Source organism: Thunnus thynnus, chromosome 13, assembly GCF_963924715.1.
Source record: "Thunnus thynnus chromosome 13, fThuThy2.1, whole genome shotgun sequence".
Lineage (NCBI taxonomy): Eukaryota > Metazoa > Chordata > Actinopteri > Scombriformes > Scombridae > Thunnus > Thunnus thynnus.
In genome coordinates this window covers 7,540,949-7,567,217 of record NC_089529.1, presented here as the reverse complement: position 1 = coordinate 7,567,217, position 26,269 = coordinate 7,540,949, and the positions used below count along the sequence as shown (strand labels likewise).

The 26,269-nt window shown below is 40.2% G+C and overlaps 1 protein-coding gene across 3 annotated transcripts in view; it reads right to left on the bottom strand.

Annotated features, from left to right (window-relative positions):
* The window catches only part of flrt1a (fibronectin leucine rich transmembrane protein 1a), a 44,852-nt gene extending 19,309 nt beyond the window's left edge, over nt 1–25,543 (bottom strand). Inside the window, exon 1 of one of the 3 annotated variants that reach the window (XM_067607581.1) lies at nt 25,116–25,543. The gene's annotated coding sequence lies outside the window, so the exon portion shown is untranslated. Of the gene's footprint in view, nt 1–307; nt 959–25,115 lie in introns of those variants that run through there. The other 2 variants (XM_067607580.1, XM_067607582.1) reach the window with 2 other exon arrangements.
* Between the last annotated feature and the right edge of the window lie 726 nt (nt 25,544–26,269).

Below are 26,269 nucleotides of genomic sequence, written 5' to 3'. Positions count from 1 at the left end.
TCTTCCCTAAAGTGTAAGTTTTTTCGTTGAAATTAGAAGTTATTGTTTTGGAGACAGGTCTGTCTGACTGCAAGGCTTTTAAAAAAAGAACTGATCGAAAGCAAGAGTTGTTGTTGAAAGAGTCCCTGCCTCTGAAATCAGCCTGAAATCATCCAGCCAACACTCAGTGCTTTAAGAAAACATTGTGTTACAGGTATCATGACGAGTCCACTTTTTCCTAACCCTCATCTTTCTCTACACCTAAACCACTTGCGCTGTCACCACATCCCATAAGTTTTCCCATCATTGCTATAACACTTATACTGACCTTTTGCTTCCCCCTCTCTGACACACAGGTTGGGTTGCATACCTCCAATTTTCTAGCTGAAATCACCGACTGGATCGCTGCCAAATGCCTCCCGATTGACCTTGATAAGATTGAACTGCTGTTTTGCTCAGAAATCCTGCCCTTAACAAGAGCTGTCAATCACCATGACATCAGCACAGTCGCTCCTGCCCAGACCGACGTTTAGTCTGATCTTAGACCACCGACTGCTAGAGCTGCTATTGCAGATTTGCTGTGTGTAAAATGTGCTGACTCAGACCCAGCTGCTTGAGCAAACACTCTTTGTCTGTCATCTGGACTGCTGCAGATCTGATCTGGCTGAGCAACCTGAGAGTAACTGCAATAAGACAGCTGTCAGACTAAACTTCAAAATGCACTGAAATGTGCTTGTTTTCTACTAGTGTAATAGAGAGTAATATACCATATGCACTGTCTCCACTAAAAACATGGAGGCAGGCAGAGCATTGACAGTCACTAGAAGCACATTCATTCCCCTGTGATAGCGTTGCTGTGTGTGCGTGTGTGTGTGTGTGTGTGTGTGTGTGTGTGTGTGTGTGTGTGTGTGTGTTTGTGTGTTTGTGTGTGCAATCCAGTCTCACGGCAGTTTGTGAAATAGTCACAAAATTTAATCTATAGATTCATGTACATGGACACGAATTTTCCATTTTTTTCGTGACACTCAGAACAACTTTCAAACTAATGTATTTCATTTAGGAGTATGTTTCGTGCCTGCGGTTTTTTTTATCAGTCGGGACTCGGGAGCACAGACGCTATATTGTTTTTTCTCATTTGTTATTCATTTTTACTAAAACCACTACATTGCTCAACATTTAATCACGAGGACCAGAGGATCCACTGACTTACTGTGTGCATTTAATATTGCTGTCCTTTTCTGAAAGCGGGCTGCTCACATAAAACATGGTATAACCTGAGTTTGACTGAAAGATCGACTGAATGTGATAGTTTAACAACCAAAGCAGCAGGATTAAAATCTGAGTTTTTATGAACTGTTGAGTGTTGAGTGAATTGAGCTAGCTAGTGATAGCAGCTTTATTTCCAGCTTGTATGCAATGATGCATCTGATGCAGCTGGTTTTGCTCCATTTCTTAGAAAGGATCCCTGATTAACTAACACAGCTCTGTAGATACAGATTTAATTAGCTTAGGAGCTGTTTTATGTATTTTTCTCAGTAACATTGGCGGTAACAGGCTAACAGTGTGTTAGTGGCGTTGTATTAGCAGTAGTCCAAATGGAGGACAATCATATATACTCATATGATAGCTGAGGTCAAGAGCTCTCTATAACAGTTGGTCCCATGTCTGTAGCCACTTTTTCTGCTGAATTATATACCTTTAAATGTGCACCAAGGTCAAGGTACAACAGTCCGTATTTCAAAGCAGGAGCCATGTAGAATCTTCATACTGACATATTAACCCTAAACCTAACCAAGGCTGAGACCTTTCCAATGATTTATTTGATTTCACTCTATGACAAAGTTTTCTCAATTCATAGACAAAAGGCATGCCATGCCTAGTTTCAGAGAACTTTGAAGGCCCAATAAATATAAAATGAAGCTTTTTGTTTGTCTGTTTGTTTTTTCTTTTTTAGTGGTAATAGTGACCAAATGAATCGCCTTCAGAGAATACAATACTGCTGGCGGCAGCAGTAGGCCTGGCGGGCCGCCAGGCCAAAAAAATATTTTTTCAATGCCAAAAATAACGCCAAATATCCATTCATTCAGAAATCAATAGTGTTTGGGAGCCTCTGTGCAGCACTGTTCCGAAACGTGAGTTAACCTCTGTATCGTTGCCTGGGAAATTCTTGGTAGCATAGCTCCCTCTAAGTAATAGGGCAGTGCGTAATATTTGTGCATAGCGGGTGAATGAGTAGTTGAGTGAAATAGCGAGCGCCAGGCCAAAACAGTCAACCTAGGGGAAACACTGCAGGTCATCAAATACTGACGCATGCATAGTCTACTATTTGCACAGTTGTGGAGATTTTTAGTATCTTTATAATTCTTGGTTTGGGGATTTTATGTCAGCATGACATACAGTAGCCCATTCAATCAGAATCTGTTTTATTAGCCAATGCAAGCATACAAAGAATGCGTCCTGGCATTTGCTCACAACACAGAAGAATAAAAATAAACAAAAGTTAGTTTTTATTAGTACCAATATAACAACAACAACAACAAGAATAATAATAATAATGAAATAAACCAAATAATATTAAAACTAAATTGAAAATTTAAAATCTATTTAGAGAATGGAAGAGTAATAGTTTTGAAATGGGATATAAAACTTGAAATGTAATATTGACTGTACAAAGGAAACATGGACTGTGCTTCGGACAAAGAAATAAAGTGTATGAAATATATGAAGGTGACAAGCCACAATCAAATGTGTAAATAATTAAATTATGTAACAGTAAATTAAAAAAACAGTAAATTATGGAGGTTGAATGCAATGCACAATCTTAAGTCCTGTTTGATGAAATATATGAAAGTGAAAAGTGCAGGAATTAAATGAGGGATGTGAAATGTAAAGTCCAGTTTGATAACTCTGTCTGTCAGACCACACACACACACACACACACACAAACACACACACACACACACACACACACACACATACACAATGTTGGAGTGCTTTATTGGATGACGTGGCTCAATATTAATTTAGGAAGACTGTCTGTGTTAAGAAAGATGATTTCAAGTTAAATATCCTCAGCCACATATTCTTGGAAATATAAATTAAATGAGCAACATTACAGGTTATGAAACACCTTTTCTTAACATGGCATTGCCCGGTGGCAGTTTGAAATGGAATGAAGCCCACCAACGACAGACAACCCAAAATAGTAGCTGAACGTGTCACATCCACCCACAACACAATGCTCTTCCTTAGCCTACCGCTACCAAAAACTAACAAAAAACGTTATTTCTCAGAATCGAAGGAGAAATAATGAAAACTGATGGCCATAACATTAACCTATCGTATTACTGAGTTATCAAGGACACTATCGTGTTTTTGTGTTGAGAAAAGATATCATTAAAAGAAAACCTTTACACAATGAAGAAAATACTTTCGGACGGACTGTATTGGAAGTAAAGATACTTCCAAATGACTGAAAGTCATTCTGAGTGTCACAAAAAAATGGAAAATTTGTCCATGCACACAAATCTAGATTAAAGAGATCTATTAAAGAGATTAAAGAGATTATAGATTAAATTTTATGATTACTTCACGAACTGCTGTGAAACTGGGTTGGCGTGTGTGTACCCGTGTTGAGAAGTGCCAGTATAGTCGCCAGTAGCCATGCTGTTTATTATGGTTAAGTTAACATACTGTTACTCAGCCCCATATCAGCAAATTCATATGCTACGTTTGGGCTTGCTAACGTTACTAGTTAGCAGCTATGTTACCATTTGAATCCCTTCTAAAAATATTTTGGTATTAGCTATTCTGACGACTGTCATTACATTCTTAGTGGAAAAGAGCAAGTCAGACAATGAACAAACAAAAACTGGTTGGGAAGATGTGGACAACACGGGTTGTCGATTCTTTAGTGAGAATTGAGGGTGAGATTTTAACTGTCAGTTTTAATATCTGTCAACAGTAGTATGCTAGTTAACGTTAGCCTCAAGGGCTAGAATGTTTACCTTTACTGTCTGCTGCTGAGACTTGTCTCTTTCATTAGCTATTGTGGTCCCGCTTGGAAAGTAGTAACATAATCATCCAGATTTTAAATCCTAAATATCAAACATGTTTTAAATTATTGGGGTGACCCCGATGAGCAGTTCTGGAGCTTTACGATTGCATCTGTAAACCCCTCACATTACCAGATAATCTGGGCCGAACATCAGTACCGACCAAGGTCCCAGACCAGATTTCTCCTCCAATTGTCGGGAGGGGTGAATCGGGGATAAATCAACCCAAAACTCCTGTAGTCTAAAGCCTTGTTTATACTGTTTATACTTTATACACATTTATACGCTGTGGTGCAGGCCCCTGCAGATGGCACGTGAGCTACCAGCATGCAAAGAGGTGTTTATGCTCAACGCGTTACTCATTGCACTATTCTCTGTAGCACCAAGGATGTACAAACAAAATATTCTGTGAATAAGAAAGAACTCAACAAGTGTTACCAGAAGAATGTCATTATCCAACATGGCTACAAGCACTGCCCTGGAGCTTGTTGTTGAATTTATCTGCTTAGGTATGTCCCTTACATGCAGAGATACATCTCAATGGTGAATACAGCTTCAACTACATCCTCATGTCTGCGCTTCCACACGCAGAACGCACCTAGTTAAAACAATTCAGAGGTGCATGACCAAGCGCCACAACAACTTTCAGAGCCTTCATGCTTGATGCGAAAGAAGCAATGATTGATGAATGAACGGTGCGCGCACCGTTGCGCAGGGGACACTTCATCGAGCATAAACCTAGCTTTAGCCAAATGACAGCTAAATAATGAGCTTAAACTAACTATAAAACTCTGTAAAGCCGGGGGGAGCTGCAGAGTCGCTCATAATTCTCTGTAGGTTTATTTCTACAAGCAACACCTCTCACATTACACACAGTCGTTTGACACGTTATGAAAAATATCAATTATAGCTGCTTTAAGTATGAAGCTGGAGTGTTTAGCTTAGCTTAGCATAAAGACTGGAAGCACAGGGAAACAGCTAGCCTTGCTCTGTCCAAAGTTAAAAATACCTTAACCAACACCTCTAAAGCTGTCTTATTTACATCATGTATCATGTCTGTTTAACCCTTACATGAACAGAAATGTAAAAAGGACAATCTGGGATTTTAGGGAGTCGGCTTTGGGGTTATTTCTTGCAGCTGGACTAAACATGTTCTGACTCTATGTACTGAATTAATCTTCTTTCAGAAAGAAAACAAATAAACTAATTTACCAAAATGTTGAACAATTTGTTCAAGTTATAATCTGTATTTGCATGTTTGTGTATGTCTACACTATAAAATGTCAGGCATCTAGGTTGACGTTCAGTCATTGTTTCACTCTGTTATTACTGCACATCCTTAAGTTACTGTTTCCATCTGGATATAAATAAAAGATGCAAATGTGTGTGTGTGTGTGTGTGCTGTGAATTGTTTATACCTCACTGTGATTTAATGGTGATAGACAGTAAAAGGTGCAGAACCTGAAGCTGAAATGATTTGACACTCACACACACACTACTCTCACACACAGACACCCCGCGATGTGATCAGACTTTCAACGCAGCTGCACATAATGTCTATTCACTGACAGGGAGGTGGCGGAGAGCAGCGTGGACTGGGATGACAAAGATGACACATAATTGAGACAGAAAGCACAAGAGTGAGATGATTTCACGAGAGCACTTAGCTCGGACCTTTCTTTATCATTGTCCTGAAGTTGTTCTCGCTCTTTCCTATTCAGTGCTTCGCTGTTTCACTTTTTCCTTTGAGGCCCATCTCAATGACAACTGAAAGAGCATTCTCTCTTCCCTCGTTAACTGAGGAGTGCATCAGTCCTAATAAGAAAGCTTTTACACGGTTAATTAAGAGACACTGTAATGCAGTATGTAATGCTCAATTTACTCTATCTCATTCTCCCCCTCGTCCTCTTTAATTTCATTCAGAATCAATCTGTCGGATTCTCTTTTTTTTCCCTATAATGTGTACTTTGCTACATCAAGGCTCGCTTCTGTGCTCATGACTATCCAATTTGCTTGTGCCGGCTCCATTTTGAGCCTTTCCAATATGTTCCTCTTCCACTGCGCTCACTGATCGGCCATTTCTTTTAACTTTCAGCCTTGATGTTGCTAATTCTGGGCAGAGGAGAGAGGAGAAAGGGGAAAGGAGAAAAAAAAACTGATGTCAGAAAATAAATGAGCTGGTTTGGAGAGATGTTAAGATGATAAAACGCTGGAAATAAGGGGCAGCATTCACCAAAACACAAATATTGGCAGGGACTGAGCCTCCAGGACTTGCCAGTGAAACTAATGTAAACATGGAGGGAATATAGAGTGGAGAGAAAAAGAGAAGCTGTGAAAATAGAGTGTTGAAAGCGGATGAGTAAACACACCAACCACACTTTAAGGAAGAAAAAGAAGAAGAGGTGTGTGGACATTTGGAGAGGGGAACAAACAGAGCGGACACTCGAGAAGGAGAGAGAGAGGGAGCGAGCTGAGGTTGCCATTTTAAAGGTCTGCACGTTTGAACATTAATTAAAAGTTATCCACTGATGAATTGCCCTGTGATGAATTGTTTCCCTTACCATAAAAAATGTGTATGCATCCCAGCGGGATGGAGCCAGGCTACTAAATCTGTCATCTATGTTTTTCATGCTCTCTGCTTTTGACAGTAATGAGTCGAGCCAGTATGATTGGCTGTTCAGTGGCTGATTAAAAGTAGTTTCTTATAATACATGGATTTACTTTGACATTTCCTACACAGGAAACCTAATGGCTTCATAACAGTGGAGAACATAATGGTTGTTTTCATTAGCGATCAATCTCTCGCTATTTTTTTGATTAATCAATTCATTGTTTCATCTTTAAAATATTTTTAAGAATGGGTCAAAATGCCCCATAGTATCTTTAAATTGCTTGTTTTGTCCGATCAACAGTGCCAAACTCAGTTTTCAATGATATAAGACAAAGAAAAAGCAAGTCCTCAGTGAAATGTCAGCATTTTTGCTTGGTAAAATGGTAAAATTGTTGCTGATTAATCATCTCTCGACTGACTAATCAATTAATCGACTATTTGTTTCAGCACTTCTTCACAGCATCTTGTTGGTGAGATAAATCTCTTCACAAGCCTGTTTTCCCATAACCTATGAATGCAACATGCATTTAAAGTCACAGAATAACTAAAGTAAGCAGTAATCAAAGGGTAGTCACAGCAATACATCTCCCTGCGATAAAAAAGGCTTTTGTCATGCAAACATATGATTTGCTATCATCTCACCATTCAAATATAGTACCTCACAATCGGAGGCATGTTCAGAAAAGCACAAGGCTCAATCGTGCAATTTTGCAAATGTGCACATGCAAGCCGCATTGGGGCTGTTATATGACGCGAAGTGGGAGACAAATTGCAGAGTTGCAGGCCGAAATGGTCCACGGCCTCGGCTGAGTCTGATAAATTCTGTCCGCCGAGCTCCACTAATCACTGCAGCCTGTCACAGACACGCCCCTCGTCCCTAGAGAGCAGAGGAACACGTTCCTGATCTCAGGGCAGCCGCTGGCCGACCCCATATAACACACACTTACAGAATCACCCATGCAGCCTCCTCTACACTCAGACGTACGCTCTTTATGCATGAATTCCTTGATTGTCAAATGATTCACAATCAGAATACAGTTTGAGTTTTCTTCTGCCCCCTGTGTGTTTTTTGTGACTCGCATGAAACCAGAAAATGCATACTACAGCACAAAAATTTCCATATCTATCATTTTTAATTCTTTCTCTATTCCATCCCCATCTTACCCACAAACACACACACATGCAAACACGCTCAGTGTGCTCGTCTGTAAGCTGTATCGGTGTAATTGATGCAATGACTGGAAATAAACAGGCAATTTAAGTGCTGGACACCTCACTGCTCTCCCTCTCTCTCTCCTCTATGTTTCCTCTTGTCCCCTCACACACACACACACACACACATGCACTCGCACACACACACATTGTGGACTATCTCACAATCGAACAAGGTGGAATAAGGGACAAGGTCAACATGCTGGAGAAAAAAAAACGTGTGAGACAGAGGAAATTACGCAGGATAAGAATAGAGAGGGACAGAGGGCACATAGAAAACAAAGACTAATCTCGCAGATGACTCATGTCTGGATGGCCTGTTTAATGACAAATTTACAGCCCCATGAGAGAGCAACAGACCATGTTATCACCGTCCAAACTACATTTTGTGACCATTTTCAGTTTTGGAAGCTTTACCATATGTTCATGTTGTTCAGAGGCCTGCAGCACACAGGAGGTGCAGTTCAGGGAGAGCTTTCACCTTCTAAAATGTTTCCTCTAAAAAGTCTTTCCTGTTTGCGTGATGGGTCGCCCTCACTCGACCACTCAGCCAGGCAGACAGTGTTCCAGCCTCTCCTGCCTGCAGCGAGCTCGGACCAAAAAGTACAGAAATAGCCCAAGCTGCTCCAACTGGCCACGTCAATCTGACCAGGCTGCTGCACAGAACAACTCACTCTGTCCTTTGACCATTCCAAAAGATCCCTCTGTGTGCATTCATCATTCTACTGTACACCGTGTGCATCTATATAATGACCCATAGCAACAGTAATTATTAAAAAGCTGCATGTGAAAATGTGTACTTGTTTGTCTTATTCTGCATGTGTGTGTGACTGTATAAATCTGATCCCACTTGGTCCTGTTAGCATCAGTTGGGAACAGTCATGCTGCATGAATATTAAAAGGTTGTAGCAACAGTTGTGAATGCAACAGAGTTAATAATAAACGAGGTCTAATAATTTAATGGGTCTGCATGTTGACATATCCCATGGGCTGCCATACAGTCTGTACATGAGGTAATAGGAAAAGAGAGCGAAGCATAAAATGATACAGTAGGACTTGATAAATAGAGAGCAGCAGAAACCAAGACAGCAATGAGAAGAGCAGGAGTTACTTTCTTGAGGCATCCTCCATCATTGATGGGAAAAGCCTCTGGGGTATCCTCAGTTGACCCTGGGGACTCAGATTTTCAAGAGCCCCAACAAACACAGTTTTATGTGCAATTTTATTTGCCCCCATACAGACAAAATATATAAGCATTAAGTAAGGAAGATGCCAAATCTGACATTTTGAAAATGAAACTTTCAAATCAAACTTTGGAGGTTTGATTCTTGTTTCCTCAACTTGGATGGTAGGTTTTGCACTGTACCAAGTGAGTTCTTGAAGTGGTCAGTGTACGTGCACAGTCTACAGAGTGGACACTGCCAATCACCAGCAGCTTCAGTAGCAGGGGTTGACTGAGTCTCTAGGATTCTGTATTTTTGCCTTGGATCCTCCTGGTCGGTTAACCCAGTTTTTCTCCCAATCATTAAACCTGTTGGCCTCCATATAAACACCATTAGGTCTCTGGAAAAAAAAAGATCTTTCTGTAAACACCGTCTCCTGTGACCTCTGACCACAGCACTGCTGCTCAGCCATTTTTTTAGGACTGATGACATTTGCTCTCCTGCTGAGGAAAATATAGTTGTCATCTTTCAGACTACATGCCCTTGACTCAGCCTACGTAGCAACTCAACCTTGACTTGTGTCCGAACATCTTCACACTGACAATATTTTACAGAACTAAATAAACTTTTCAATTTATACACAAGATTATTGTGAACTCCTATGTCCATGTCTTGTAATTGCTCTAAAACAGCAAATAGATTTGACGTGAACCATCAATGCACAGTTGTCCTGAAGGCTTTTGAAAAACCCCAATTCATTCATTTCTGTACGGCATGAATATCAAATGACATGACTCTTGAAACATGGGGACAACAGAAGTAGGTTGTGAACACAACCCTATACTTATCACCTTAAAGTTGATATGGCAAACCTTTAACAAACAGTTGTCTATTTACACATCAAGCAGATACGAAGCAACATCTGAAATTGTGTGACCTGGTTAATGTCCAATATTCAATCTCCTTTTAGCTCTGTTTTGGTCTCCACCAGCTCCTGAGGTAAATATCTGACTCTTTATTGCTAAATGCTCTCCTGTGTTCACCAGCTAGTCACTAATTTTGTCTGTTTGCTATTTGATGCTGAGCAGGTAGTGTACAGTGAGTTTTTAAAGCCGAAAACAACTATGAGAGTGGTGAGGGTGAACCAAAACCATTAAGCTGTGAGCTGGAAAACCAAAACATTGAGCTAAAAGACACTAAAAAAAGCCCGTTTGTCACACCCCTCACCATCACTTTTTAATGCACTGGGTACCCCTTAGCGTCATTTTTCAACATGCAGGGTAGTCGGTTAGACTTCTTGAAACTCCCACAACGTCTGAAATAGACGCCAAGAGACCAATGACTTCTATATAAGGTGACAAATTGTCTTTATTCTGAGGTTGTGGAAGTGTACTTAGCTGGACTTTGCTTCAAGAGACCACTATTTGCTTCCTGCCTCCAACCATGTCATTTTAACCCAAACCATGATCTTTCCCTAACCCTAACCAAGTGGTTTTTGTGCCTAAACCTAACCAGACCTTAAACATAGCATTATCACACCATGAAACATATATTGCATAGTTGTTTTTGTAATGGTTAGTGCAGGTACGAAAGATATTTCCAATTGAAATACATTATATAAATTAAATTTCACAAACTGCTGTGATACTGCACATTGAAAAATGCTAATAATCTAATATATCTAATAATCTAATAGTCTAATAATGACACAGATGGGTTTACATTGGAGTAAGATGAAAACCTTGCGACGCCCAGGGCTGTGACAAAGCATCGGTATTTGACGACCTGGGAATGAGAACAGCTTGAAAGTGATGGAAATTCAACAGCCTGCGTTATAGAATTAGCAGTTAAGGCTAAAATATTGAAAAAAACACTGATCCTTACAGGATAACATTCTTGTCACAGTATGCGTAGGCTACTGCTTTTCTCACTACCCTTCTATTTCTTTTTTTGGTCTCTATATTTCCTTCACTATCTACACCTCTCTCTCTCTCCCACTCTTCCTGACGTACATGCTCATTCTCCCTTGAAAGACTTCACTTCTTGATGCCAGCATTATCACCGCAACCTCCTGACAAACAAACCCCCACTCATACACCAAAGTACACTGACACACACACACACACATACTGTACATACACACACACACACGTACACACTGCGTAGGCTCTCTGCAGTGCCTCTACCTCATTGACCACAGTATAATACTTCATTAGCTATATAGCAGATTTTACCGTTCTAAGTGAGATTAGCTTCTTTGTCTCCTTTAGGCTTTGAAAAGCTCCCTGCCATAAACCTGCTCACTAGTCACAAAGCCAATAACCTCAATGTCAAGAAATTTTATGTTTTCCTGGCATATTTTTTATTCGCAATTCATTCCTTATTCTCAGAAAGTGTGTGTGCTGGAAGTGATCCATGGCCATATGACTGATTGTGAAAGCTCACACTGTAAAAATACACATGAAGGACTCCCGGAGGGGTCAAAAACTGTTGTTTCATTACTAAAAAAATAGAGAAATCAGATACTAGTATAAAAAGGGCTTGATGCAATTTTCTAAAAAGCTCATACATTATAAAATGTTCTGTAAAGTGTTTATATATTTAACAACTCTCTTCTGTAATATTAAACACCTACAGTATTAACAATCAAACTGCTTGAGGCTGTTCCATAAAGGGCAGCCATTTTTCTTTCTGCACAGAGGAAAGTTAAAAAATTCAGGAGGCAGACCGAGGCCACAGAACTCCATTTTAAACCTTCGGCAAAATTTTCAGCGCAATTGATCATCGCACTTCATTTCACAAAGCACAAAGCGTGAAGCACGGAGAGAGGACTGCTCAGTGGTAGGAGGAGGGATGGAAATCAGAAACAGTAAACCTGTCCATCTGGGCCCCGTCTGTGCGGGTTGGTGGTTATTGCCCCCTGACAGGGCGTCCACACTGCGAGCGGCTGATGTGTTGCTGTAATCTGTGGGCGGTGCAACAGGGCCTGATTGCTTCTGTGTTCTGGTCTTGTTCAGCTACAACGTTTAAACAGTCAAATTATGTATGTATTTGCTGCTTTACCAGAGCAATTACCATAGCCAACAGAACACAAAGCAGTAAATGGGAAGCACCGATCTGAAACAATAAACTGAAAAATCACAAGAAAAATAAAGCTGTGAGCAGAAATCTTCACTTTTATTTTTTTTAAAAAAAAAAAACACAAAACAGGAAATGATCATGTGTGAGGTTTATGGGTCCTTGAGGTAAATATGTTAACCATGTGGAAATGTATATAATATAATATAACATGTCAATAACATACAGTATATGTATTATATGTATCATGTCTGATGTCATCGTGGCTGGCTTACACATGTAACATCTGCAGCAGAGTCTGCCTCTCACGGATTGGACTTCACAGCCACAGTAGATGCTGCGCCAAAACCTTACTCCAAGCACAAGAAATCAATGGTCTTCCGAGACTGCGATGCCAATGATGATGGATGGATGATGATGATGATGGTGTCATGTTAATTGGTCAAGCAGAACAGTGATTATGAGGGTTTGACTGAGACTTTACTACAGCTGCCCCACTGATTACATTTGTTTCATTGCTTGTTGCTAATGTATACATCTAAACTATACAAAAACACACTAGTGTTACACACTGTTACTGCATGGTACAGATTTGCAGTACTGTTGCACAACAGGCTCTTACAGTTTTGTCATTTTATATTCACTTTTAGTGATTTCCTCTCCACCATTCTGTTTTTATCCTGTGCTGACTTTGCTTGTTAGTATTTCCATTCTATGGATGGCAATCAGAGAGGACAGCAACTTGTTCTCAGCGCAAATGACAAAAAGCTGTGAAACTTTATTGAGCTACAACCAGACTCCAACTGGGGATACTGGAATTACATGGTCAGCGTCTTAAACTCCTTAGTCAGGACAACCCTGGACTCCTAACTGTTCTGCACACATTTATTCATGTAGCTTAAGAAAATTGAGATGCTATGAGCAACTGTAATAAGCTCCACATTCATTTCTCCATTTGCACATATTGATCATAGCTTGAAATCACAACAGTATGAAAATCAGTCTGGCTGTTGACTAGTTGTTGCCAGCTTTTCACATTGGCCACATAAACAGATTTCCTGTAACGTTTTGCTCACAGAGTGTGTGAACACGCCACAGTGATACACACATGTGCACTCTCCTTTTATGCATCCAGTTTTATTTTGGACTTATTCCATTCAGCTCTCTTTGCAGTTTAAGGGCAGGACTCTGCATGTGAGCCATTTCCCTGAGCTTTCTGTGATGGTTTGTGAATTATTCATTTAAACATGATTGACCGGGGGATTGAATTACATGACTGATTGATCAGCGAGCTCGTAAAAAGGAATCCCAATGACCACTGAAACCTAAGTGTGACTTAAATGACTAGAGGGTGGAGCCGCCTCAGTAGGCTGATATGCTCAAAATGCACCACTCTGGTTCTGAGGGCCTGTTTCATGGAAGTAATTTGCGAGCACTGTTTATAAAGAGATCGCAAATGGTGAAAAAGACCCTTTCACAAATGATTGTCACTTACAAATAGCAGATACATTTCTGAGTCCTTCAGTCCTCTCATATCTTTACGCATGGGCGGCAAGTATGGGGTTCTATTTGATTGGTTAAATATGTCAAAATCAATACGAGAGGAAATTATCTCTTGTTGCAAATCACATCTTGCCTGTTGCAACATTGGTGAAACAGACTGCTGGTACACAACTTCCCTCATTCTTTCTTGTTTCTTTTTCTGTAAACAACCAAACAACTATGAACAGATGGATGTTAGCCGGGGGGCTAAAAAGAATTAGAAATAAGAATAGATGAGGGCAAACCTTGATAAAAATAATACAACGTCTGCGAATGCTGTGAATGCTTCTAATAGTGCGTGATGTTTTGAGCTAAAATGCTACTTCAAAATGTGTTATCTGTCACTTTACTGAAGAGGATCGCTGCAACTAGCGATTCCTTTCATGATCATATAATCTACCAGTTATTATTGCAAATAACTTGATGGTTTGGTATAAAATGCTAGCAAATTGCAAAAAATACACATTACAATTTCTTTGACACCAAAGAGACATCTTCAAATGTCTTATTTTATCAGACCATCAGTCCAAAACTCGAAGATATTCAGTTTACTGTCACAGAGAACCAAGAAAACCAGAAAATATTCACATTTGAGAAACTGGAACCCGTTCATTTTTGACATTTTTACTTGAAAAAGTTAATTTCCCCACAATAGATTAATTAATAGATTAAGAAATTAAAGTTGTGATTCAAAGATGTAGGAGATAATTATTCTGCCAGTGGAAGAGCAACACTCTCTTCCTGTCCTGTGCCACCGATCATCACCAATTTCCCTTCATGTGTCATGAAGCAGTTTATCAGATTTCCAGCGTAAGACAGTGACACATAATGTCGTGTGTAGTGTAAAGGCCTTGTGGTGGCTGCCCTGTTTGTTATGATAATTATACAAATGTCTCAGCTGTTATTGGAGTAATGGTAGTAATCAGTGTTAGAATGCTGCATGTTAACATCTTTACTGGTGTTAATGGCGACACCAACATTCCCATACACGTCAGAGAAATGTCTGTGAACTGTTTTATGTTTCCAGCAGAGTATTGTTGCTGGTGTTTCTATCTCAGACTCTGATTTTCTCTCTCTGTCCGTCTCTCCCATCAAAGCAAAACAACAAATCTCTGTATCCCTGATTTTTCATTACGGCTTGTCTTGCTTTATCCCTCAAGATTCCAGTCTGAGCCTTGTGTTTTGTCTCTTTCTTTTTTTTCTATGCATTTTGTGTATTTCTGCAGGGCATGAAGTGCTGGTCATGCCCTTCTTCTGTACTATAATAATCCCAGATTACACGTCTACACATAGATATTGAGTGTGTGTGTGTGTGTGTACTTGTATATGAATACCCTCGTATGGCACACGTCTTTTCTTTTACTCTCTGTGTATGTTTTATATAATCTTGTGTACTGTAATTTTCTTTGCAATCACTGACCTCTGCACTTCCATAGATTGTTGTAAAATGCAGCAATCCAGCCTCCACACAACACTAATCAGATCTTGGATTTTCAGTGCTGCTGTTCAGTCTACAGCAACCAGGGAACCTGACCCAAATGTCACTTACTATTTAGGGTGAAGGAATGAAAGGAAAGCTGTCTTCCGTTTGGGAATGCTTGAAAATGAAGAAAACAGGGGAAATTATGAAAGAATAATATAATGGTAACGGCTGCTCCTCCTGTTTTCAACACCATTCACCAGTCAGAATTTCAGATATTCAAGACTCAGCTCAGCAGCTGATATGTAGTGGGGGGTGTAGATAGTGGAGAGTGGGACGGCACACGCTGTTTGTATAATAAAAGGTGCTGTTTGCATATTGCACAGTCATTACAGGAGATGTCTTCCTTTTGCTGTGAGCTATAAAGCTCCTGAATATAAAGGAGCGGGAGAAGGACAATGCTAAAGGGAGGAAAAGGGGCCACATGAGTAACAAAGCAGAGTTTAATTATTGCTCCAGTCAAAACAAAAGAGAAACTAATTGTAGTAGCTTTCCAGAAGCAATAAATATAGACATTTTCATAATAATAAGTTCACATACCGGGAATGAATTTTAGGGATGTCAACATCAATCTGTCATCAACTAAAAATCCATCTAAATTTAACATCTATCCACATGTTAATTATTATTTTCTAATCAATTCTTCTCCACGTACTGCTGCGTTCAAGGTTGATTTTTATGGCAGCTGCCTGCATGGCCTCTGCCTTGAACTCCGTCCCAACGGATTCATTTACAGGCCTTCCGTGAACATACTGTTGCACGTTTTAATGATCACGAAGCTCCATGGGCAGCAGGAACTGTAATGTGTACTGCGTGTGTTCGAGCTGTCCAAAAAAGAACAGCAACGAGAGATGCAGAGCTACAGCACGCATGAGTCAGTCACGTTCAAATGTGTATTTTCTCAGGTCAGTTGGCAAATATCTGCACTTGGGCTGGCATGCCCACTGTACCCTACTGGCTGCCAGCTGTCACTCAGGAAGACGGAAAGATGGAGGGTAGAGAACAGGGAGGGGGCAGAAGTGGAGAGAGAGATAAAGGGAGTGGTGACGATGTGAGGACATGAGCCCCAAGGCTTTCTTTCTCTCTTGTTTCTCATTTGTCTCTCTGATGATAATAAAAAACATGGCAGCACAAAAGAAAAGAGGTCGACATCAGAGGCGAAAAAGAAGAAAACAATGCTGAAGGAAAAGAAAGCGAATGTGCGTGATATGGAAAGGAAACCATTTTTTATGTTGATGGTAAAATTATTAAATATGCAGGCCACAACACAGTGAATCTTAATGCATTAATCCCAGTGAGTGCACCCCAGGGTCTACCATGATATTAACCATATACAACAATGTGGTATTTTATGCATACTTTGAATTGCTTTGTTTGCAGAGGGCTACAGGTTTACCCACAGCCTGTTGCAGTATTCATTACAGTACTCCTCCGACTAATTAGGACAGACTGGAAAAAATATAGCTTGTCTGTACAAAGAGAAGCTCCTCATATGAGAAACAAAAAAGGCACATTTTAACCCAAACAGAAAACAACAGACCCTCACAATGCATCCTTTTGGGTTCAGATTCAGTTTTTCCTGTAATTAGGCAGGCACAGGCCCTGGTTTTTTATGCCAGCGATGACAAAATGTGACGCAAATACAAATTCGTCAATATGGGTGAAAAATGTAATGTGAAAGGTTTCTTCTTGACGCCACATTTGGCATTGCACTCCAGCCAAGTACAAAGACTGTAGGTTTGCAGCAAGTAAATGAAGTCATTCATATTTTTAAAGGCCTCTTTGGTTGCTCCTTGTCATATTACCATCCAACCATAAGTGCTACTATTACTGGTAAATACTGATTTGGAAGAAAAATGGACACTCCATTTTTAATAAAAGTATTTTCTACTCTTTAATGATGAATAAAGACTGTTGAGAACGCCTAATAGAGCCTGCTGCACTACCAACACACTGTACAAAATCTGATGTCATGACTTCTCCCTCTGATTTTTGGAACATCAATCAATGCAGCCACAGCGCGGCGCAGAGAATTTCAGCTTAGTTACTCTAAAAAAAAGTGTAAGCAGCATGTGTGCAGAGGTTTGGCTTAAAAATACTGTCTCTCAGCATATACTGTACATGGGATTTGACATGAAGTTACTTGATATTCTTTGCTCTGCTGCAGCAGATTTGCAGATTAATAAATTTCTTGAAGCCTTTCATGTCACTAGACTGGGCATGGCACATGCAGATACAACTTACTCATATTCCACCTCATGGGAAACATTAATATTTAATATTTTTGGCCCATACAGTACAACTGAGTAGCGCTCTATAGCTAGTCTGACTCACAATTTTAAATTTGTGTGTATATTTTTCAACCAAATGTCTTCTGACTGAACCGCCAACAAACGGAGCCGAGTATGAATGCTTACACTTCTCATAAGACACTGGTTCATGTGATTTACAGAGTACAAGGGGTTTAACAGATCAGTTAATCATTAGAAGACACATTCTGTGATGTCTGCTGGATTCAAACGCTTTAGTGTCTACAAATGTCAATACTGTTGGGCCACAGAAAGCTGCACGTCTCATTTAGAGCCTCAACACAATAAAGGAAAACCACCATTAATTGCTGCCGATTTGCATTTGAGATCTCAAAAATTTTCTAAATGTTTTTAAATAGAAACCGCTATTGTGATTTTTTAAATCATTCATGCGAATAATAATTATCAGCATGTTATCCTCACTTTAGGCCTCCTGCAGTACCTCCTGCGTTCCACAATAAGATTTATTTGATGTACACAACATGAACAATACTCCATAAATCCACCCAGCATGAACCTGTACAGGCTTAAATTAGATATTATTTCAGGGCTGTGTGAGATTGCAGTTGGGTTCCATGTTATAAGCTACATATTGTTTCAAAAATGCTGGCATGGGCTCATTTGACCCAACTAGTGTGTTTGGGGGTAAAAAGCACCTAGAATGTGTAGAATATAACAAATTAAGTTCACAGAAGAGCATATTGCCAATGGGACAACTGTGCTCACACAAACAGGTAGGGGGTTTGATTTTTTTATACAATATGAATGTTATTTCTCCTGCATCTACGTACTCAATGCCTGTTATTAAAGTGAAGGACAAATTAAAATTGAGAGAGGACATAGTTTGCTTTTTCGGTCTCTGAACACGCAATCTACAGTGCTTTATGAAGGAGGAAATAATATTGCCTGTGGTGGAGCAACACAGGCTCTCTTGAGATGGACAAACCGTGGTTTTATTCCAGCTCAGTAAGCTCTCACAGGCAGCTTCAAGCTATTGATATCTGTTATATTGAACAACGTCAATGCTGATGACCCCACATCCTCACAAAGCTTTCATCTGCACAGAGCTTTCATCTGTGGATGAACTGATCACTCTGCATGCACAGCCGAAGTAGAGAAACTCAGTTACTCTTGGCGGTAAACCTTTGCAAGACCAAAATATATTGAAAATTTGTATAGATTATGTGGAGTAAATGAATTAGGCCGCTGACTGGATTTTTGGTCTCAGTGAACGCTTTCTGTTGTGAAAAGACTGGGACATCAAGAGGTTTTTCTTCTGTCAAAATGGCAGACATACAAAACACTCAAAAAGACAAAATGAATGCAGGAGGCTATGTTTCTTTAGCCCAAAACCACAGTAAATAGCTATATCAGCATCACAGCTGATGTAATCAGTGACAGATATGCACTGCACACACAGCAAGACTGAAGCATAGCAGGGGAGGGAGAGCAGTTCATGTCTGGTCCTCTTAGTGATATCATGAATCTCTCATCTTTGCACCTGCACTGACTTAAACTCAATTTTAGAATATGAGCTTAAACCTAACCTTCCTCTTATGCATATTTACCAAAGCCTGTGATCTAATATGTCTATGTGTTGTAGGACAATGACAGCAGATATAACACTGGTGGTTATCATCTAGGCCAGTGGCTCCCAACCATTTTTGTCAGATGCTGCCTATGCCCACAGCCCTGTCCTAATACCACAACTATATAACTATATTTCAACTGTTTATCTATTTCATTTAGCATCTATTTTACTGTTATCCTTTACTTTAGCTAGGCTACCTTTTCAAACTATTATCCATTACCTTTGGCTATTTCAACTATATATCTTGATATATCTATTTCAAACATGTAGCCTATCCATAACTTTAGCTAGCTATCTATTTCAACCATTTATCTATTCTTTTTAGCTATTTATCTATTTCTACCATATATCTTTAGCAATCTATTTCAACTGTACCAGTGCAGTGCCCATTCAAAACGTGCCTGATTGGAACAGGCTGATTGCTTATTATTTCTTAAGCATATATATGTATCAATTAACAAACGTATCAATTTAAACGATAAAGATTCAATAACTTAAATGGTTTTATTCAAGACAGAGACTTCACCAGTGAGACTAAACAGAGGTTGAACCATAGAAGCGCTCTACGCTCCTATTGGCTAGTGTTTTTCTCCTTTGTGTGCTCGTTCCCCACTGTGATGTGATGGTGTTTGTATCAAACAACCCCGGTTGCACTCAGATGCGGAACTGAGCAGCTCGCTGTTCGCTTGTTTATTCAAAGTTTATTGATATTAAACGTGTCGCGTGTGCAAATTGCACCAAATTCAATACTGCACTCCCTTTGTTCCACAGCCATACACCCACCAAGTGTGGAGTCAATCAGGTGAACGGTTAGAGATAAGCAAAGGACATACACACAGACATACAGAGATTCCTTTCTTTACAGGGTAGATATCTCTATCTATTTCTGATATTAATCCATTACTTTTAGCTCACTATTTAATATTTGCTTACTAACTAGTTTTCTTGCTCTAGTGTTAATCACAACACCTGGTGTTCAGATGTTATAGACTCAATTTTTTTTTTCATCAAATCATAATTCGTTTTTTTTTCCCAACTACTCAAGCTACCCTGCAACCTTTCCATGTACTCCAGTAAGTGCAGAAGTACCCACTAAGATACGAGGACCCTTGGTTGGGAATCACTGATCTTGCTCCCTCACATGTTTTTCTCAGCTATAGGCTGCAACACTTCCATGGAAGCTGAAACAGCTGATCCCTCTGGCTTCAAACAAACTGCCCAGTGCAAACATAAAAACTATCATCAGCTGACAATGTAAGGCACAAAACAGGCATAAACACATGGTACTGACTCAAGGGTGTTGCCTAGGTTTACAGGTACAGAGATCTCTCCCCCTCACCTAGACAAGCCTGGTCTTCACATCTTACTTTATTCACGTTTATGAAGAGCAACAGCCATTACACCTCGATTCAGTCTGTTCAAACAAAGATTAACTATGTTTTTCTCAGCTGTGCGTTAAGATATATGAACCTATAAACCTGCTCCTTCAAAAGATGAGTTATAAACTGTTTCCTTTTATGTCAAAACTGAGTGTCACTTAAAGGAGCGTCAGCACGGATGCTTACTGTGCATTGTGTCATAGGCATAATAACTCATGGTCATTATGGCCCATTTGCAGGCTTTCAGTGCTTGACTTCATTACATTTTTATTCTTGGAAATGGCATGTAAAATGCCATGTTTGAATGTCCATTTCATGCATCATGGCACCTGAAAAGACTTATTTTCTTAGGTGGCTGTTAAATGCTAGGATGCATAAATAGAGCCAGTATAGAGAAGCTGTGGCTTTAACTGATGTGAATGTGATGGAGTTACTCCTTTTTAGTTTTATGAAAAAATTAAACAAAACAAAAATTAAATTAACAATCAATTAATTAAATTACTTACAGTGACGGCCACGTACTGCTAAAATATGTTTAACTTTCTGCTGGCTAATACTGATTGATTTGTATATCATATTTCATGCTAATTTGCAATCAACACTACAACAATCAACAGCAATTAGGGAACAATTGGAAATGTCCATTTCATGTTCATTTGTTTTTTATTTGCCTTCGAGGGATTAGGGTTTGGAGTGCATGTGCTGATATCGCCATTCTCACTCTGCCAAATAAATAGCACTCGTAAAACTCAGGCGTCTGCTGCACAGGATGGCAGGAAGTTTACAATAAATGTCTGGATAAAGCCATGAAAGACAATGTTGCCAACTCCTCTGCAATGAAATACACTAATGGCTGCACGAAAAGTCGCACAAAGAAGATGATGCAATACCTTAATTTACATATAAATGAACTTGATGGATATTTATCATCCGAATGAGAGACTTTAGAACATGAAAAAGAGAACGATGGATATTGTGAGTGGATATTGAGCTAAGACCGGGGCCATGAAGATGCAGTGGCTCCATTAGCTGGAGGTAGAGACACATCATGTCACAAGCTGTCCCTCTCTTGTCTCCCAGCCAGCTGACTAACACTGATCCAATGAACCTCAGTTTTGTCAGCAGTAGTTCAACGTGCTGTTTACCCTGCAAATGTACAACTAATTAATTTGTGTTCATAGCCAAAGATAGAGGCTGTCCAGCTCAGCGCAGGCCTGTGGCAAGGGTACCAACACCAAAGGCCTCACTGGTTGCAGAGAGCCCTCCCTTCCCTTTCCTTCCTCCCCCTCTAGGGCTTTGGAGCTGTGGAGAAGAGAGGGACTGTGTTTCTGTTCCTGCTATTGCAAATGGCAAATGGCTCAAGAACGGCTTTCATTAAAACAGCACAAACAGTGGATGCAAAATGCTTTCAGAAAATGACAAGTCCCCTAGTGTATGCCCACAGACATTTTGCTGAAATTAGATTTCGAAAAGAAGCTGCAAAGTTGCTGAGAAAATACAGTTTTCCACATTAATATGATTATTGATGGAGAAGATCTGAGAGCACAAAGGCCTTGAGAAATACCTTAGCCATAAAAGATGGTGATTTTTTTTTCATACCCGCTTTTAGGTTTTTGCTAAGTTTCCCTGCTATGCAATTGTAAGAGCGCTTATATTTCAGGACAAATAGTCCTTTTCGTACCATCATTTTAACACATGCTCATAAATGTTCCATTTTGTTAAAGACTAATACTAATTAGTACTCATGAATCTCCTTAATCATCAAGTTTTACCACTTTGCCATTGAAAATAACATGAAAATAACACTGTGGGATTCTTGGAATGACTTACCTTGCAATTAACAATATGAGTCAATAGTGAGTATAGGTGCTTTTCATCATAATCAAACTCAACTTATTTCCATAAACTGTTTTAATCCCGTTTCTCAGTCCGCTTCCAGTCTGTTCTGACAGGTTCCCACCTACTGCCCACCACAGACACTGCAAACCATCAATTTTTCAGCTGTAATGGCAACAATGGGTAGCGGGAAGGCTGTCATTCCTGTAATGACTGTGCTGTCATGAATATAATGGATATGCTGTTATGTTTTATAGACAGGAAGTTCACATATTTCCCAGTGTGAGCAAGAAGCCTACCGTAGCTGACGACACCTGGCTTAGCTGGGCTGAATCTGCATCATTTCTGTATGATTTTGTTTTGTGGCAACACTGAGCAGTCTATCATAGTTGAAAGAGAGCAAAATATCATGAGACAAAGGTTTCCAGCGGTTTTGAAGCCAAGTTTCATCTTGCTTCTGTAAAATCTTTGATGCACCATTTTCTTTGTTTTGAAAGATCTTCACATGATATATCCCTGTTGATATGTGACGTGTTGACATTAATCTGTCAAAGATCAGGATAAAATGATCTGGACATCAGTCAAACGCCAATAACATCAATAAGTCAAATGTCAGTAAGTAGTCTCACTTTGCATTCACAGCCAGTTGAAATGAACACTAATGATTTGGGACTGGCTTATCACTGGCAGCAACAGTCTCTGATCTACTACAGGTTGCCAAGTAAGGCACACGTACAGCGAGCTGGTCATTATTGAAAGTAAGCCCCAAGGCAAAATGCAATAGTGAATGGCTCCCTATACATTACCCTGCTTATTACATAGCTGCTTACAATAGACATTAATCATTTGACACAATATACTGATTTAAATGTTTTGAAGTAATAAACAAGGCAGATCAGCACTGCAGCCATAGAGACATTTGTAGCTATGGCATCCATGGATGCACTTTGAAAGAACTGGAACAACAGCAACATTAACATGCTGTCCAGTATCTGACAGGCAATAAAAAGTATTGTGCTCTCAAAATAATGTGTAATCTGGGTTTTGCAGTTACTAAGGAGTAACTTCACATCAACAAATATAAAAAACAAGCCACTAAAAATGCAACACAAAGAACCCCCTACTACAAAGACCTTGTACTATTTTGTGCCTGCTCTATCTACAAACGAACGAATTAGAAAGCCACACTATTCAATTTCCATGTTAATGACCGGGCATCTAATAGCACTGGAAGAGGCTGCATTGTGCCTGAGCTGGTCATGCAATTGCAAATCATCTCAATTGCCTGCATATCTATTGATGTATGATGAAGCCATGCAAATCAATTCAGCAACACTCTGCAGCATGAGCATCGCAGCTACTGTACAGTGAATCTAGTTTGAGGGGATTGTTTTTTTTTTAATAAAAAAAAATCCCGGTAAGTTAGAAGACTGAGCGGTGTAATCAGCGAGGCCATTCACCATGACTGCCAGACGTGAGCCCCGGTGCCAGCGTGTCAGAGGGTAGTCCATCCAAGAATATCTCTTCCAACTTTCACAAGATGAGTTCCTTTGGAGATGCCATCTGTTTGTCTATCGCCCGGGTGCCATGTGTGCAGGTTAAATCAAGTTATTGCAGCAGGCATGTCTCAAGCCTCTGCAGTCCCTTATTCACATGGGTCCTTCTCATCCTGTTTTGTTTCCCCTCTGCGGGCTTCTGCCAAATCTACCTTCAATCTAAGATTCCGCATGAAGGATTAATCAATGAGTTGGATACGGGGTTGTAATACACAGTGGGTTGCTCAACATCGCCTCCCAAAACGCTTCCATGATCAAACACTGGTTTTTGAAATTTGGTTTAGCTGATCAAAGGTGATTAAATCGAGTGGAAGTATGGAACAGACAGGATATCTGCATGCACGAGTGTTGACTTTTATTCTGATTCAGATTATGACATGTAACAAGATGCTTTTTGCATTATTTCCATTTTTTGTTTTCAGATCATACCCTTCCTGATTAGCTCAGCGAGGGTTACATGCTTTGGATACATGAGCCCTTCCCTGTTTATCTGACTGATCCTGTGAAGCACAGTGTTTCTATATTTTATATGTTAAGATTTGTTGTGCTGGTTTCAGCTTGTGGCGTTATAACATCCAACTGTCTTACCAACTTAATGCCAATTTAATAATAGGCATGCATGTTGGGAGGCGCTGCTGCGGGAGTATTGCATGCAGTAATTCTGTCCACATGTGTCTGTCAGATGAGTCAGTGGAAACCTGGAGGTGGGGGCGTGGTTAGCGAGGACTCACCTGACCAACTTAACAATATTCAGCCCCAAACCAGAACAGGGGGCTGAGCAGGATCTGAGTACATTCAGGCTGATTGAAAGCATTGTTTTGCAGATCCATTGTTCTCTGCCTAATTGCAATTAAAAACGCAGACCTTCCCTCCAGTTAATACACATTACAAGCGCAAAGGCATTGAAAACAATACAGCTGTCAACTTACATTTTGCAGCTTCAATGTGCAGTTTTATTTTCTTTGCATGAAGACCTGCGCCAATCATTGCCTAATCCCTGTTGCTTTTATCTTGTCTTCTCCTTTGTTTGAATTTATATCCACAGTGGGCCTTCGAACCACAATCCACTGCTTATACATCTGACTGCCAGCCATTCACTGAAACCCGCATCCTCAATCAAGTGGTTTGGCAATTGCAAAGAGTCGATTGTATTGTCTCACAGACAGGCCTAATTGTTTCTTCAACCGTGCCACAAGCACAATAAAAAATGTGTCAAATACTTGTTGGGCTATAAGGCGCAATAAAACACTGACGAGGTGTAAATTTTGCCGGATCAGATGATGCAAAGCATATTGGCAGTCCGTGCACATCAATGAAGGCTTACCTACCGGATGGTGCTTCGGATGCCACGCTTTCTCTCCACTGTGTTTGATGCAAAGTCCCTCCGGTTTGGCCGCCCTTTCCCCGCACGGGTCCGCCGGTGTCCTCCAGAACCAGGTGTGACCACAATCTCGCCTTGTTGTATTCCCATATGTTGTCGTCAGCGCAATTACGAATGCTCCAGTTGATGAGTGACTGGATAGCCCGTGTGATCATACGCTGCCAGCTCCTTTCTGTCTCTGTGTCTCCTCTCTGTAACTGCTCCCTCCGCCCGATTATCTCCCCGCTGCGGCACTGGCTACACGGAGATACGGAGAAACGAAACGTGCGCTGGCGAACTTGTGCGCCTTATTATGGTAATTAGTCGCCGGACCGGTCCGCGACTTGCTCATCCGTGCACCTTTGCAAAATATGCTGGCTCTCAGCTATATCCGCTATTTGCACTGAATAAATTGCCCTCGAGACGCTGAAACGTGTTTTATTTTCTGAAAGAGAGAGGGAGAGAGAGAGAGAGAGAGAGAGAGAGAGAGAGAGAGAGAGAGAGAGAAACAACAATCTGACGGCTGACGCTGGAGAAGAGGAGCAGAGAGGAGAAAGACTGAGGCGTAAAAGGATGGAGAGGATTAAAGGAGAAGGAGGAGGAAGCTGGAACACATTTGTGAAAGCCTTTCCTCTAGGCTATATGTCCTTTGAATAACAGTGAGCTACGGTGCATATTCCTCAAATCTCTCTCTCTCTCTCTCTCTCTCTCTCTCTCTCTCTCTCTCTCTCTCTTTCTCTCTCAGCTCTTCCCTGTTGATTGACTGTAATGTGAACTTGAGTACACAGCAATATAGATTATTAATAGATATGTCAAATCTATCTATCTATCTATCTATCTATCTATCTATCTATCTATCTATCTTTTTGTATAGTATCTGCCTTAAACATACCTGCAGTGTCTTTGTCTAGAAATCCATCTTTATGAATGAATAATATCACCAGGAGTCTCTTGCATATTGAAAACCAACAATTTCCCACAGCTTTTTTTTCCTGGTCTCAGTCAGTCCGTCTTTGTCAGACTGATGGATGTTATTTTTTTCTTCTCCTTCTTTTTTTTTTTTTTTAATTAGAGCTTCACTCTGATCCGGGCAGCATGTTGAGCAGGTTATGATTCTG